Below are 14,190 nucleotides of genomic sequence, written 5' to 3' on the forward strand. Positions count from 1 at the left end.
CTAATCTTAATTCTGGCATTTCCTAGCTTTTGAGTGTTTTATTTTCTTTTAATGTAGCTTTTGTGTGTAATTTCATAGTTGTTGTTTTTTTAAAGCAAACTCAAAAAACAGAAATTCCATCACATGACATCACACTGACATCTGCCTGGAACCTTTAGATCCATCACACGGACCTCTGCCACTGGAGGTAATGACATAACTGATAGCAGTAGTAGGCTGCCATTCTCAATGTGGACTTACCTTTGAGGTGGATGAGACCCACGCTTTGCCAGTGGATTTCACAGATACTTGCTGACAGCAGAGGAATGGTGACACTCAGGAACCTTGGATTCCATTCCAGACTCTGGGAGGGAGGGTGCTGTAGTAGGCACAGACTCTTCTGCCTGTTATCCCCTTCTCATCTGTCCCTGTCTCAGTCCTGTCTCTTCATGACTCCTGGCTCAGGATCCCAGTTCCATTCTCTTTGCCTACCCAATCCCTATGTCCACTCTTCAGGTTTCTCTTCCAAGTCCCATTCTCCTTGCCCAGCTTAGCCTTCCCACCCCCCAGCAACTTGTCCAATTTCTCTCTCTTCTCCTTGCCTCCAGTTGCTCCTCTCCTATTGCTCCATTACCCCACTCCTCCACTTTTTGCCCCAGTCTCTCCCTCCCTGGCTTCCTGTCCCAGTCTCCTTGCCCAGAGAGTCCCAGTCTCTACCTCAGGCTCTCAATGCCTCATTACCCAATCAGTCCCAGACCCCCCCGCAAACACCTCCCAGTCATAGTTCTCCCCCTCTCCAGTCCCACAGGACTCCTTGTCCAATCTACTCCTTTCCTTCTCCCTGGTCCAGCTCTTGCCCCTGTGAATCCAGTTCAGATGTCATCCTTCTTCATATTTCCCAGGTGCCAGAAAGGGGCTTATTGAGAGTGCAGGAGAGATATGCCCTTTGCTCTCAGCTCTCGTTCCTGGCCCTACCCCAGCCCAAAACAGCAATTATAGGGACAATCTGGCTTTGCCTAAGCAGTCTTGGTCTAATCATGCTGATTCACTCTGTGGGGATGGTGCATATGTAGTGTGGTCAGCACTATGGGCTGCAAGAAGATGGAGCACGCTCAATGAAGTTGGAATATTAGGAGATTTTTAGCTGTGAAACTCTAAGAAGACTCCACTGAGCATGTGTGAACTTGTATTTATCAAATACTTATAAGTTGGCCAAATTCAGGTGAGTTTCACAGGAACAGAAAAAGGCACATCCCTGACACAATAGCCACCTTATGCCAAATATCACTTTTCTCTTCCAAAGCATGGGAGCTCTAAAACTTAAAAGAAAAAGTGTCCAGAATTTTTTAATAAGAACAAACAAATGTATTTTTCTCTAGCATTGTCTCAGAAAATATTGTATATTTTGGCTGAAACATTTCAACACATTCAGCCTGAGGCAGACAGCCAGCATGGAAAATTTCAACTACAATGGTTAAAATTTGTCAAAATTATAAGCATCTGACATGAGGGTCTTATAAATGGGAAATGTCAGCCCCACCTATAATATATGAACTGGAAAAAACACTTAACAGAATAAAAGAAAGAACCTTATAGCCAATGGAGTTGCTGTTTCTTAACAGTCTATACAGGAATGAATCTGAAAGCCAATGTCAGAAATAGAAACTAATCATTTCTTCACTTTCTACCAAAGCTTTATGAATGATTTTTTCAAATTTTCTTATTCATGGGTGCAAGTTAACTTAGTTTGACCTGAGTGCCATTGTAAAGGAGCAGCAGGAAACAGTATTTATTTCATACAAACTGAACAGAACAAAACAGTGGCCTGATGACAGCAATTCCAGGCCCCAGGGAAGAACAGTCAATGGGCCCCCCTACAAAGGGGGTTTACGACATTATTTTTAGGTTTACAACATTACTTTTTATCCTATTTATAATACATTAGAACCCACTATATGTAAGTTGTGGCATTGCTTAATGTAGTTAACTTTTTTTCCCAGTTACAGCACCAGTATTAAACAGATTGTGAGCCTAAATATAAGATGTAGAATTTGTTATTTTGAATTATATATTTAAATTAAATAAATACATTATGGAATGAAATTGGAGAGAGTCCAGCAGACAGCAACGAAAATTATTAGGGGCACATTACTTATGAAGAGAAGCTGAGGGAACTGGGCTTCTTTAGTCTGTATAAGAGAAGAATGAGGGGGGATTTGATAGCATCCTTCAACCACCTGGTATGAAATTAATTCTTTATAGGATATGAAGGATTGCATTCAGTACATATGCTATGGAAGAGGAAGTTGAAATAAAACATACAACACAAATTTTAATTGCTAGGAAAAATATTGGACTTTATCTGATCTTGAGATCAGACACTGTTATATAATTGTTCATCCTAGTCTCCAGTAGACATTTATCCACATTTAAAAATCACTACAGAAGTTTAGCACAATGTATGTGGCTGCTCAGAGAGCCACGTGGTCTCTTATACACGGGTGTGTTGCCAGTCAGGAGTGAAATGCACTGTTAGAGATGCTTGCCTTTATTATGCCTGACTTCAGCTGATACTGTTTGTTGTCATTCTCCAGACAACCAGGGCCAGATCCTCAGCTTGTGTAAATTGGTGTGGCTCTACTCACTTCAGTGGAGCTACACTAATTTATACCATCTGTGATCTGGCCCCTACTTTTTAATGTAAAAAAAGTCACATAATTCCCCTCTTTTAGAAATCATACATATATAGTTAACATTGTATTAAAGAACAGCATAATGAGATGCTACCCCATGTTTAATAATGGAAGAAAATAAGGGTTATACTGGGTCAAATTTATCCCAGTGTGACTCCATTGACCTAAGGGACATTTGCCAAAGATGAGTTTGGCCCAGTATAAAATTTAGTAACTTCAGTCTTTGGCCCATTGTTGCTGGAAGTAAAGAGGAATCAATGCTATGGATTAAACTAAGTTTTGCTATTCTACCAGCAAAAAATAAATAAATAAAATTGTTTTTCAAAACCCAAATATAGTAATGATGTATTCTGTGGAACTATAGGTTAGTAAAGAATAATTGAAATATACTAGAGGACTGGCTACTGCATAGGCTGATGGGGCACTGGGTTGACAGAGTTCAGTGGTGACATTATGGTGATGGTGTTGTTATAACCTGTGTAGTAACTAAACAGGGCCTGGGAAAGCTGTTAAAAATGCTTTGAAATGAGTTTGCTATGACATATAATATACTGAGACAAACTTCAGACAGCCATGTACTTTATAAGCTATCACAAGAAATTGTACAGATAGAGGGGGAAGCACTGGGCAGAAATCTTTCAACTCTATTATGTTTTCCACCCGAAGCCAAAGAATTGCTTCTTTATAATACCATGAAGTGGCAATATGGAGTAGATCATAGCATACAAATCAAGAAAAATGCTCAGCACATTTGTGAGTGTACATGATCTGATCCAGCAATAGGAGATCTTCACCAATCCCAGTGCAGATTATTCCAGGTCTAGCAGGAATTCTTGAATCTTCTCCCTTTTGTACACCAGCAAACAGAAAAGCATGGATTAGGCAATTCAGTAGCTGATCCTTATGGCAGGAGGAATGAGTTTCTTTTACATTCAGAGATAGCAACTGTAGGAGCCCATTTGTGGAGTTTGGGGACATAGACTCCAGGGTTGCCTCATTGTAACTTGCATTACAATTAGCTAAAAGAAAAGAAATAGAACTAACAGGGAATTTTTCAACAAAATACTATATGAGTGCCTCTACCAATGGGCTGGTTCTCTCTGTTTTCTTATAAAAAAAAATACAAAGGATCCTGACATGAAACCAAATAGTTGACATTTTTCACAAAATGGAAGTTTTGTGTTCTGGCCATTCCTAACAGTAAAACATATTGTAATTAAATTAACCTTCTAGAACCTTAACTTTCTCAACAACACCATCTGTACCAGTTATAAACATAAATGCAGTAGTTCATGGCAGGCTATAGCCCCCCATCCCCCAACAATTACAGTTCCTGAATGTTTCGTAATACAAAGTTCAAACTTTGTTTTCCTAAACTCTCTTTAAAGTTATTGTATTATCTTTTACTGAGAAAAAAAGGTGAAAATTAAAGTTAATGAAAATGAAATGAAAGCATGATGAAATTACAGCCCAATCATTAGAAACATCCAGTTTCACCAAATGCAACGGTGCAACAGTCAGGGCAAATAAATAAGCAGTCAACTCTAGCTGTAACCTGATTATACTGATTAGATCCAAAGGTTCCCAGGTGTTTGTACATCACTACAATTAAGTAACAGATTTGCACAGAACATCACCCTTTGCTGTAAAGCTCTTTAAAACTATAAGGTGGACTATAAGGTGGACAGAAAGCTGTCTAGATCGTCGGGCTCAACGGGTAGTGATCAATGGCTCCATGTCTAGTTGGCAGCTGGTATCAAGCGGAGTGCCCCCAGGGTTGGTCCTGGGGCTGGTTTTGTTCAATATCTTCATTAATGATCTGGAGGATGGTGTGGATTGCACCCTCAGCAAGTTTGCAGGTGACACTAAACTGGGAGGAGAGGTAGATACACTGGAGGGTAGGGATAGGATACAGAGGGACCTAGACAAATTAGAGGATTGGGCCAAAAGAAATCTGATGAGGTTCAACAAGGACAAATGCAGAGTCCTGCACTTAGGACGGAAGAATCCCATGCACCGCTACAGACTAGGGACCGAGTGGCTAGGCAGCAGTTCTGCAGAAAAGGACCTAGGGGTTACAGTGGATGAGAAGCTGGATAGGAGTCAACAGTGTGCCCTTGTTGCAAGAAGGCTAACGGCCTTTTGGGATGTATAAGTAGGGGCATTGCCAGCAGATCGAGGAATGTGATCTTTCCCCTCTATTTGACATTGGTGAAGCCTCAACTGGTTCAACCCTGATATTCTATGACTCTATGAGAACAATTTGTAACAGCTCTCAGTATGTAAAAATATAATCACCAGTAAATAAAAATCTCTCCTTTTCTATGTGTAGTGGCAATTTCCTCTGCTAAAAGAATCTGTGATTTACTTATCCGCATAGACGAAGAAGACATAAGGTAATCTAGAGTACACAGTCTCATTTTTACTAGCACTGAGATGTTGTGGTATTTTGATTGTATGATTAGAAAGCACTCTACAGAATAAAAAAAACCAAAACATTGTGAATATAATTCCTTGTATGTAAGCCAAAATGTATTGTTATTTTTATGTGTCTATCACAATGTCTCTAGGCACATATCCAGAAAAGTAAGACAAAATCAATATAACTTGATTAAACAAAATAGACCCTCATATAAAAAATGGGAATCCAAATATAATCCTTCAGGTTAAAGTCTGAGGAACAGCTTGTCCTTGGTCCTTGTGTTCGTGTGTAGTGGGGAAGGGCACAATTTGTCTTCTTCTATCACTCTTGTTTACCCCATGCATAGATCAGGAAGAATTGCAGTCCATGGGTTTGGGGAAGCACGGTGACAGTTCTGCATATGCAATCCCAGGGCACGTGGTGCCCCAAAGTGAGCAGGGAGCATCAGGGCAAGAGGTGGGCCATGATGTAGCTTTTAAGAGGCAGCCTATGTGCTTCTCCTGTGCAATGGGGACCTTTGGAAGGATTGTGGCCTCCTCCTGTCTGCACAAATGATGTGGCTAAGTTCCATACTCTAGCCCTCAGTGAGCATGAGGGCTGTGCACTGTGTCCTCACGTTCTTGAATTAATTGGAGCAGTGAGTGCCAGAGTCAAAGATCCTTTGGTTTGCCAGTTCCAAAGGATTTTTCATTTAGAAGTTTATATTATAGTAAAACAACAACAAAAAATTGGAAAAAAATCAATAAATTATCAAAACAAAATGTTTCAGTTGACCCAAACCTTGGTTTTTAATATATTTTAGGTTTGGCAAAATTTTCAAGATTTTGACTTTTTGTCCCAATGCAGGACAAATCTTGAAAATTTTCATGGGATGGGAAAACCACTTCCCACACAGCACTAATATTATATAGTAAATACAGGATGCCAACTTCACAGTGTTTAAATTTACATCTAAGGACTTTGCAACTCTGATTGGTTTTATGCATTTTGTGGAGATTTATGAAGCCACAAAGGGTCATGGGTAGGGTCCTACCAAATTCATGGCCATGAAAAACACGTCACGGACCGTGAAATCTGGTCTTTCATGTGCTTTTACCTTATACTGTATATATTTCATGGGGGAGACCAGTGTTTCTCAAATTGAGGGTCTTGACTCAAAAGGGAGTTGCAGGGGGGTTATTTTAGGGGGGATTGTGGTATTGCCACCCTAACTTCTGCACTGCCTTCAGAGCTGGGTGGCTGGAGAGTAGCAGCTGTTCACCAGGCTCCCAGATCTGAAGGCAGCGCCCTGCCAGCAGCAGTGCAGAAGTAAGGGTGGCAATATCATACCATGCCATCCTTATTTCTGTGTGGCTGCCTTCAGAGCTGGACTGCTGGAGAGTAATGCCTGCTGACTGAGGGACCAGCTCTGCGGGCAGTAGCGCAGAAGCAAGGGTGGCAATACCATACCATGCCATCCTCACTTCTGCACTGCTACTGGCTGCGGCTCTGCCTTCAGAGCTGGGATCCCAACCAGCAGCCACCACTCTGTCCAGCCACCACTCTGTCCAGCCACCACACCAGCTGTCCAGGTCTGAAGGCACTGCCATCATCAACAGCAGTGCAGAAGTAAGGGTAGAAGTACCACAACTCCCCCGCCACACACAAACAATAACCTTGCAACCCACCCCACCCCGGCACAATTCTTTTTTGGGTCAGCACCCCTACAATTACGACTCTGTGACATTTCAAATTTAAACAGCTGAAATCATTGAATCATAGAATATCAGGGATGGAAGGGACCTCAGGAGGTCATGTAGTCCAACACACTGCTCAAAGCAGGACCAATCCCCAACTAAATCATCCCAGCCAGGGCTTTGTCAAGCCTGACCTTAAAAACTTCTAAGGAAGGAGATTCCACCATCTCCCTAGGGAATGCATTCCAGTGTTTCACCACCCTCCTAGTGAAAAAGTTTTTCCTAATATCCAACCTAAACCTTCCCCACTGCAACTTGAGGCCATTACTCCTCGTTCTGTCATCTGCTACCACTGAGAACAGTCTAGATCCATCCTCTTTGGAACCCCCTTTCAGGTAGTTGAAAGCAGCTATCAAATCCTCCCTCATTCTTTCCTCTGCAGACTAAAGAATCCCAGTTCCCTCAGCGTCTCCTCATAAATTATGTGCTCCAGCCCCCTAATCATTTTTGTTGCCCTCTGCTGGATACTTTCCAATTTTTCCACACCCTTCTGGTAGTGTGGGGCCCAAAACTGGACACAGTACGCCAGATGAGGACTCACCAGTGCCAAAGAGAAGGGAATGATCACGTCTCTCGATCTTCTGGCAATGCTTCTACTTATACAGCCCAAAATGCTGTTAGCCTTCTTGGCAACAAGGGCACACTGTTGACTAATATCCAGCTTCTCGTCCACCATAACCTCTAGGTCCTTTTCTGCAGAACTGCTGCCTAGCCACTCGGTCCCTAGTCTGTAGCGGTGCATGGGATTCTTCCGTCCTAAGTGCAGGACTCTGCACTTGTCCTTGTTGAACCTCATCAGATTTCTTTTAGCCCAATCCTCCAATTTGTCTAGGTCACTCTGGACCCTATCCCTGCCCTCCAGTGTATCTACCTCTCCCCACAGCTTAGTGTCTTCCGCAAACTTATTGAGGGTGCAATCCATCCCATCATCCAGATCATTAATGAAGATATTGAACAAAACCGGCCCCAGGACCGACCCTTGGGGCACTCCACCTGATACCGGCTGCCAACTAGACATGGAGCCATTGATCACTACCCGTTGAACCTGACAATCTAGCCAGCTTTCTATCTACCTTATCGTCCATTCATCCAGCCCATACTTCTTTAACTTGCTGGCAAGAATACTGTGGGAGACCGTGTCAAAAGCTGTGCTACAGTCAAGGAATAACATGTCCACTCCTTTCCCCTCATCCACAGAGCCAGTTCTCTCATCATAGAAGGCAATTAGGTAAGCCAGGCATGACTTGCCCTTGGTGAATCTATGCTGACTGTTCCTGATCACTTTCCTCTCCTCTAAGTGCTTCAAAATTGATCCCTTGAGGACCTGCTCCATGATTTTTCAGGGACTGAGGTGAGGCTGACTGTCCTGTAGTTCCCCAGATCATCCTCCTTCTCTTTTTTAAAGATGGGCACTACATTAGCCTTTTTCAAGTCATCCGGGGCCACACTCGATCGCCATGAGTTTCCAAAGATAATGGCCAATGGCTGTGCAATCACATCCACCAACTCCTTTAGCACCCTTGGCTGCAGTGCGTCCGGCCCCATGGACTGGTGCTCGCCCAGCTTTTCGAAATAGTCCTGAACCACTTCTTTCTCCACAGAGGGCTGGTCACCTCCTCCCCATTCTGTGCTGCCCAGTGCAGTAGTCTGGGAGCTAACCTTGTTCATGAAGACAGAGGCAAAAAAAGTATTGAGTATATTAGCTTTTTCCATGTCCTCTGTCACTAGGTTGAACTCCCCCATTCAGTAAGGGGCCCACACTTTCCCTGACCTTCTTCGTGTTGCTAGCATACCTGTAGAAACCCTTCTTGTTACTTGTCAGATTTTTCTGCAGTTTCATACTGGAGGTCTGAGCAGCCATACTGCTCTCTTACATACAATGCAACTCCCCCACCTTTTCTGCCCTGCCTGTCCTTCCTGAACAGTTTATATCCATCCATGACACTACTCCAGTCATGTGAGTTACCCCACCAAGTCTCTGTATTCCAATCACATCATAATTCCTTAACTGTGCCAGGACTTCCAGTTCTCCCTGCTTGTTCCCCAGGCTTCTTGCATTTGTATAGTGGCACTTAAGATAACTCGCTTATTTTCCTGCTTTCTCAGGATGAGGCAGGAGTCCTCCCCTCTTGTGCTCTCCTGCTTGTGCTTCCTCCTGGTATCTCACTTCCCCCCCCCCTTACCTCAGGGCTTTGGTCTCCTTCCCCTGGTGAACCTAGTTTAAAGCCCTCCTCACTAGGTTACCCAGCCTGCTTGCGAAGATGCTCTTCCCTCTCTTTGTTAGGTGGAGCCCATCTGTGCCTAGCAATCCTTCTTCTTGGAATACCATGGTCAAAGAATCCAAAGCCTTCTCTCTGACACCACCTGCGTAGCCATTCGTTGACTTCCATGATTCGACGATCTCTACCAGGGCCTTTTCCTTCCACCAGGAGGATGGACGAGAACACCACTTGCGCCTCAAACTCCTTTATCCTTCTTCCCAGAGCCAAGTAGTCTGCAGTGATCCGCTCAAGGTCATTCTTAGCAGTATCATTAGTGCCCACATGGAGAAGCAAGAAGGGGTAGTGATCTGAGAGCTTGATGAGTCTCGGCAGTCTCTCCATCACATCGTGAATCCTAGCTCCTGGCAAGCAGCACGCTTTCGGTTTTCCCGGTCGGGACAGCAGATAGATGACTCATGAAATTTATTTTTAAAATCCTATGACTGTGAAATTTACCAAAATGGACTGTGAATTTAGTAGGGCCCTAGTCATGGGAGTTAGGCACCTAAATTCCATTTGTACCTTTGAAAAAACTTCCCCCTTACTTTTGATAAGTTTTTTATGTTGCTTGGGGGTGCAGCTGGTGCACAAGCCTACTCAGACAGCCTTGTATCAGCACTGAGTTCCCTGCCACTTGAAGAATTTTGTGCTTCCCATTGAAGCTAGAATCTTGCCCCTTTTTTGATAATAAACAAGAATCCAGTGCTCCAAGTTTAATACAGTTATGCTTATGGAATTTCTTCTGGCATCAGCTGGTTCCCACATCTGATCCGTCTGATCAACACTTATGTGTTACTTATTGTTCATATCACAGAAGTGTTTTTTGTTTTAAAATCTACACTGAGATTTAAAGTATCTGGCAAGTGGGAGATCAAGACAGAAAAATGTTTCAGCCAAGGAAATTGACATGATTAGTTTCTAAAATACTATGCTGTTAAGGAACCAGTCTTGCTCCCTTTAACATCAATGACCAACCTTCCATTGATTTCAGTGGGAACAGGTTTGGGCCCAAATTACATGCAGAAATAAATGACAGAAATACATAAAATCATAAGATTACAGGAGATTAAAACATGGATGTCTTCGTCCCTTCATCCTTATTTTAAAATTGCTGATATACATACTCACAGACAAGGGTACAATACAATTCTTAGTGGGGTTGGTGGCACTGCCTATTATTAAGATTGCCCAATATATCCCACTCTAGAACCCTGTTTTCAGTTGATTATAACTTGGTGAAACTTTAACCATTCTATGCTGAAGTTTTCCATGATGGGTGTCTGCCTCAGGAGGATTTAAAAAAAAAAAATTCAACAAAAACACTTCGGCTGTTTTTGAGAAGATTAGGAAGAAATACATTGTTTTGTGCATGTTAACCTTTTTTTGAAATGATCTAATACTCCAGTACTTTAGAGCAGGGACTTGACATTTAGCAGGGGGTGGCCTTAGTATCAGGGATGTGCCTTTTTCAGTGTTCAAGAAAATCCAACAAAATTTGGCCAAGTTATGGCTTTGAAAAAAAAATCACAATTTGCACATGTTCAGTAGAGTCTTGTTAGAGCTTTGAAGCTACATTTGCCCAAGATTCTGTCTCCACTGAGACTGTTCCAGCCCAGGGCTGAGCAAGACTTTCCCTGCAACTGCAAATTTGTGCCCTTGTGGTCTATGCCAGAGCTGGGCAATGGAACTGAGAGCAAGAAGTCTGTCCCTCCTGTATTCTCAATTATGCCCCTGCTAGGCCCCAGTAATGTGGAGGAAGAATATGCCTGATTCAAATGCAGAGGGGAGGAAAGTTGCATTGTGTATAGGGAGAGGAAGTATAAATTTGGAAAAGGAGCTGGGTGGGAGGGAGATTGGGACTGGAGGATGGTGGGATGGAGAGGGGAACTGAGATTGGGAGTTGAGGTTTGGGCAGAAAATGGGACTGTCTGGGCATGGAGAATGGGCCTGGGATCCAGAAATAAAAATGGGGATGAGATGGGGAGACAGTAGTATAGGGGGAGACTGAAACTGGTTGAGGAACTAGAAGAGAAGAATGTGATTGGCCAGGCAAGGATACAGGGACTGGGAACCAGTGGGACAGGGGAAATAAAGATGTGCCTGGGGAAGCGTAGATAGATCTGATAAAGAGCCAGGGTTCTGGGAGTGAAACTAGCACTGGATCAGCAAAAAGACTGGCACAAAGAGTCAGAGGCAGGGACACACTGAGGGTGGATGAGTAGCCTGGGAGGGAGTGGAGATGAAGAACATGACAGAAAGGGAGAGACAGACTGGATAAGGAACTATGACAGCAGGAAATGGAACTAGCTAGGCAAGGGACTCAGATTAGGGGTATCTGGGAGTAACTGGGGGCGGGGGGAAGACTGACTAGGATGTGAAATCTAGATGGGCATATTGGGACTGGCTATATGATGAGAATGGGACTGGGATGAAGAGCCACGGTTAGGGCAGACAGGACAGGGACAGGTCGGAGGCAACAGGGCAGAGGGAGGCAAGTTTGGTGGCAAAGGGCAGAAGAGTCTGTGCCCACTAGAACACACTTCTCCAGAGCCAAGAATGGAACCCAAGATTCCTGAGTTTCATCATTCCCCTGCTGTCAGCAAATATCTGTGAAACCCACTGACAAAATATCTCATCCATGTCTAGTGCTGATTCACTCAGAGAATGACAATCATTAGCTCAAGTGGCAGAGGTCTGTGGGGTGGATTGAAAGGTCCTAGCACTGCTGATGAGCCATATGGATGTCAATATGGTACCACAATGTTTTTTCAGTATCTGGTTTAAAAAAATTTAGGAAAGTATACAGAAAAAATCCCCTATGTTAAAGAACATTTAGGTTGCAAAGTCAAGCCCTCAGACTTTAGGAAATGCCAAAATTCAGGTTGCCCGTGCCCTGGTCTATATTTACTGCATGCTATTCAAACCTTGGCATCTTAATAATGTTCTTTTCACATATTTTTGTGCATGTGATATAACATGAAGGACCAAATGGTCAACCTAAAGTGACTACTACTATTTGTAAATATTACTGCATGTGAGAAAAGGTGGCAGAACTGGGCCCTATGTCACATTGTTCAATAGTACAATTGTTATTGTTGTGTATTATTTAATATGTATCAGCAGCTTCACATAATTTGAGTTAACGTTAACATTTGCAACTCAGCTGTGTTTTCCTTTCCAGCAAAATCTGAATTCTAGGCTGTTGCCACATGTAGTCCCTGTTTCCATGTTCAAGGGGGGCTACAGAAGCCCAGTGAAGGCAAGAAAATACTAGTTTTCATTATCTTGGGTTTTTTCTCTTCTTCTCTTCACTTCCCTTCATAGATGAGCACAGTGGTTCATTCTGACCTCAGAACCTATGTATCTGGCCATTTCCAAGCTCATCCTGAGGATGAAAATGAAAACTATGCATGATGTGAGCAGTAGCATCTGGCATGATACCATAGAGAGGAGCATGGTAAAAAACCCTACATAGACAGATCACTAGAATCAGTCAAGTAAAAAAATTAACTTTTCTTTTAGTTTTGTGAAACAGCTCAAGTTTTACATAATTAATATTCAACAATAACTAAAAAGGCTTGGGGGGAAGTTTTGTGCACACAGGTGTTATTTCTGAGAAAAATGCCTGAGCTGGCACATGCATCTACAAACTCAAAAATGCACAATGAAGGGCAATTTGAGACCCTAATGAAAAGCAGGCCTCTATATTTCAGCTTGTTTTTCTGGCAAAACTAAACTTTATTGAATTTCAGGGAAAAATGAAAGCCAGGGGTCATGAAATCAGCCACAACAAAGCAAACATTTCAAAGATATTTATCTATCTATGAAATTTCATGAAGATGGATTGACTAGTTTTACAATTCTATAGCTTTGGCATCAAGTCATCAGGAGAGCTGCGACTAGATACAGCTGTCTTAGATTCCAATCCCCTACTTCAACCCCTAGACAACACTTTATCCATAGAATCTCTATGGATAGTAATTCCATGCTCCAATAAGAGTATATTAACCACCTGATCAGGAGAGTGATAGTGATGATGAAATGCTAAGGGAGATTAGAAAGGCTATAAAAATAAAGAACTCAAGAATAGTGGGGGATTTCAATTATCCCTATATTTCCTGGATACATATCACCTCAGGATGAAATGCAGAGACAAAATTTCTCAATACTTTAAATGACTGCTTCTTGGAGCAGCTGTTACAGAAAACCACAAGGGGAGAGGCATCTCTCTATTTAGTCTTGAGTGAAGCGCAGGATCTGGTCCAAGAGGTAACTATAACAGGACCACTTGGAAATAGGGACCATAATATCATAACATTTAACATTCCTGTGGTGGGAAGAACACCTCAACAGCCCAACACTGTGGCATTTAATTTCAGAAAGGGGAACTATGCAAACATGAGGAGGTTAGTTAAAAAGAAATTAAAAGGTACAGTGACTAGGGTGAAATCCCTGCAAGCTGCATGGACACTTTTCAAAGACACCATAATAGAGGCCCAACTTAAATGTATACCCCAAATTCAAAAACATAGTAAAAACTAAAAAAGAGCCACCGTGGCTTAACAACCATGTAAAAGAAGCAGTGAGAGATAAAAAGGCATCTTCTAAAAAGTGGAAGTCAAATCCTAGTGAGGTAAATAGAAAGAGGTAAATAGAATAAACATTGCCAAATTAAGTGTAAAAATGTAATAAGAAAAGCCAAAAAGGAGTTCGAAGAACAGCTAGCCAAAAACTCAAAAAGTAATCAATGTTTTTTTAAGTACATCAGAAGCAGCAAGCCTGCTAAACAACCAGTGGGGCCCCTGGATGATCGAGATACAAAAGGAGCACTTAAAGACGATAAAGTCATCGCAGAGAAACTCCATGAATTCTTTGCTTCAGTCTTCATGGCTGAGGATGTTAGGGAGATTCCCAAACCTGAGCTGTCTTTTGTAGGTGACAAATCTGAGGAATTGTCACAGATTGAAGTGTCACTAGAGGAGGTTTTGGAATTAATTGAGAAACTTAGCAGTAAAAAGTCACCGGGACCAGATGGCACTCACCCAAGGGTTCTGAAATAACTCAAATGTGAAATTGCAGAACTATTAACTATGGTTTGT

The sequence above is a fragment of the Natator depressus genome, chromosome 2 (assembly GCF_965152275.1).
Source record: "Natator depressus isolate rNatDep1 chromosome 2, rNatDep2.hap1, whole genome shotgun sequence".
NCBI lineage: Eukaryota > Metazoa > Chordata > Testudines > Cheloniidae > Natator > Natator depressus.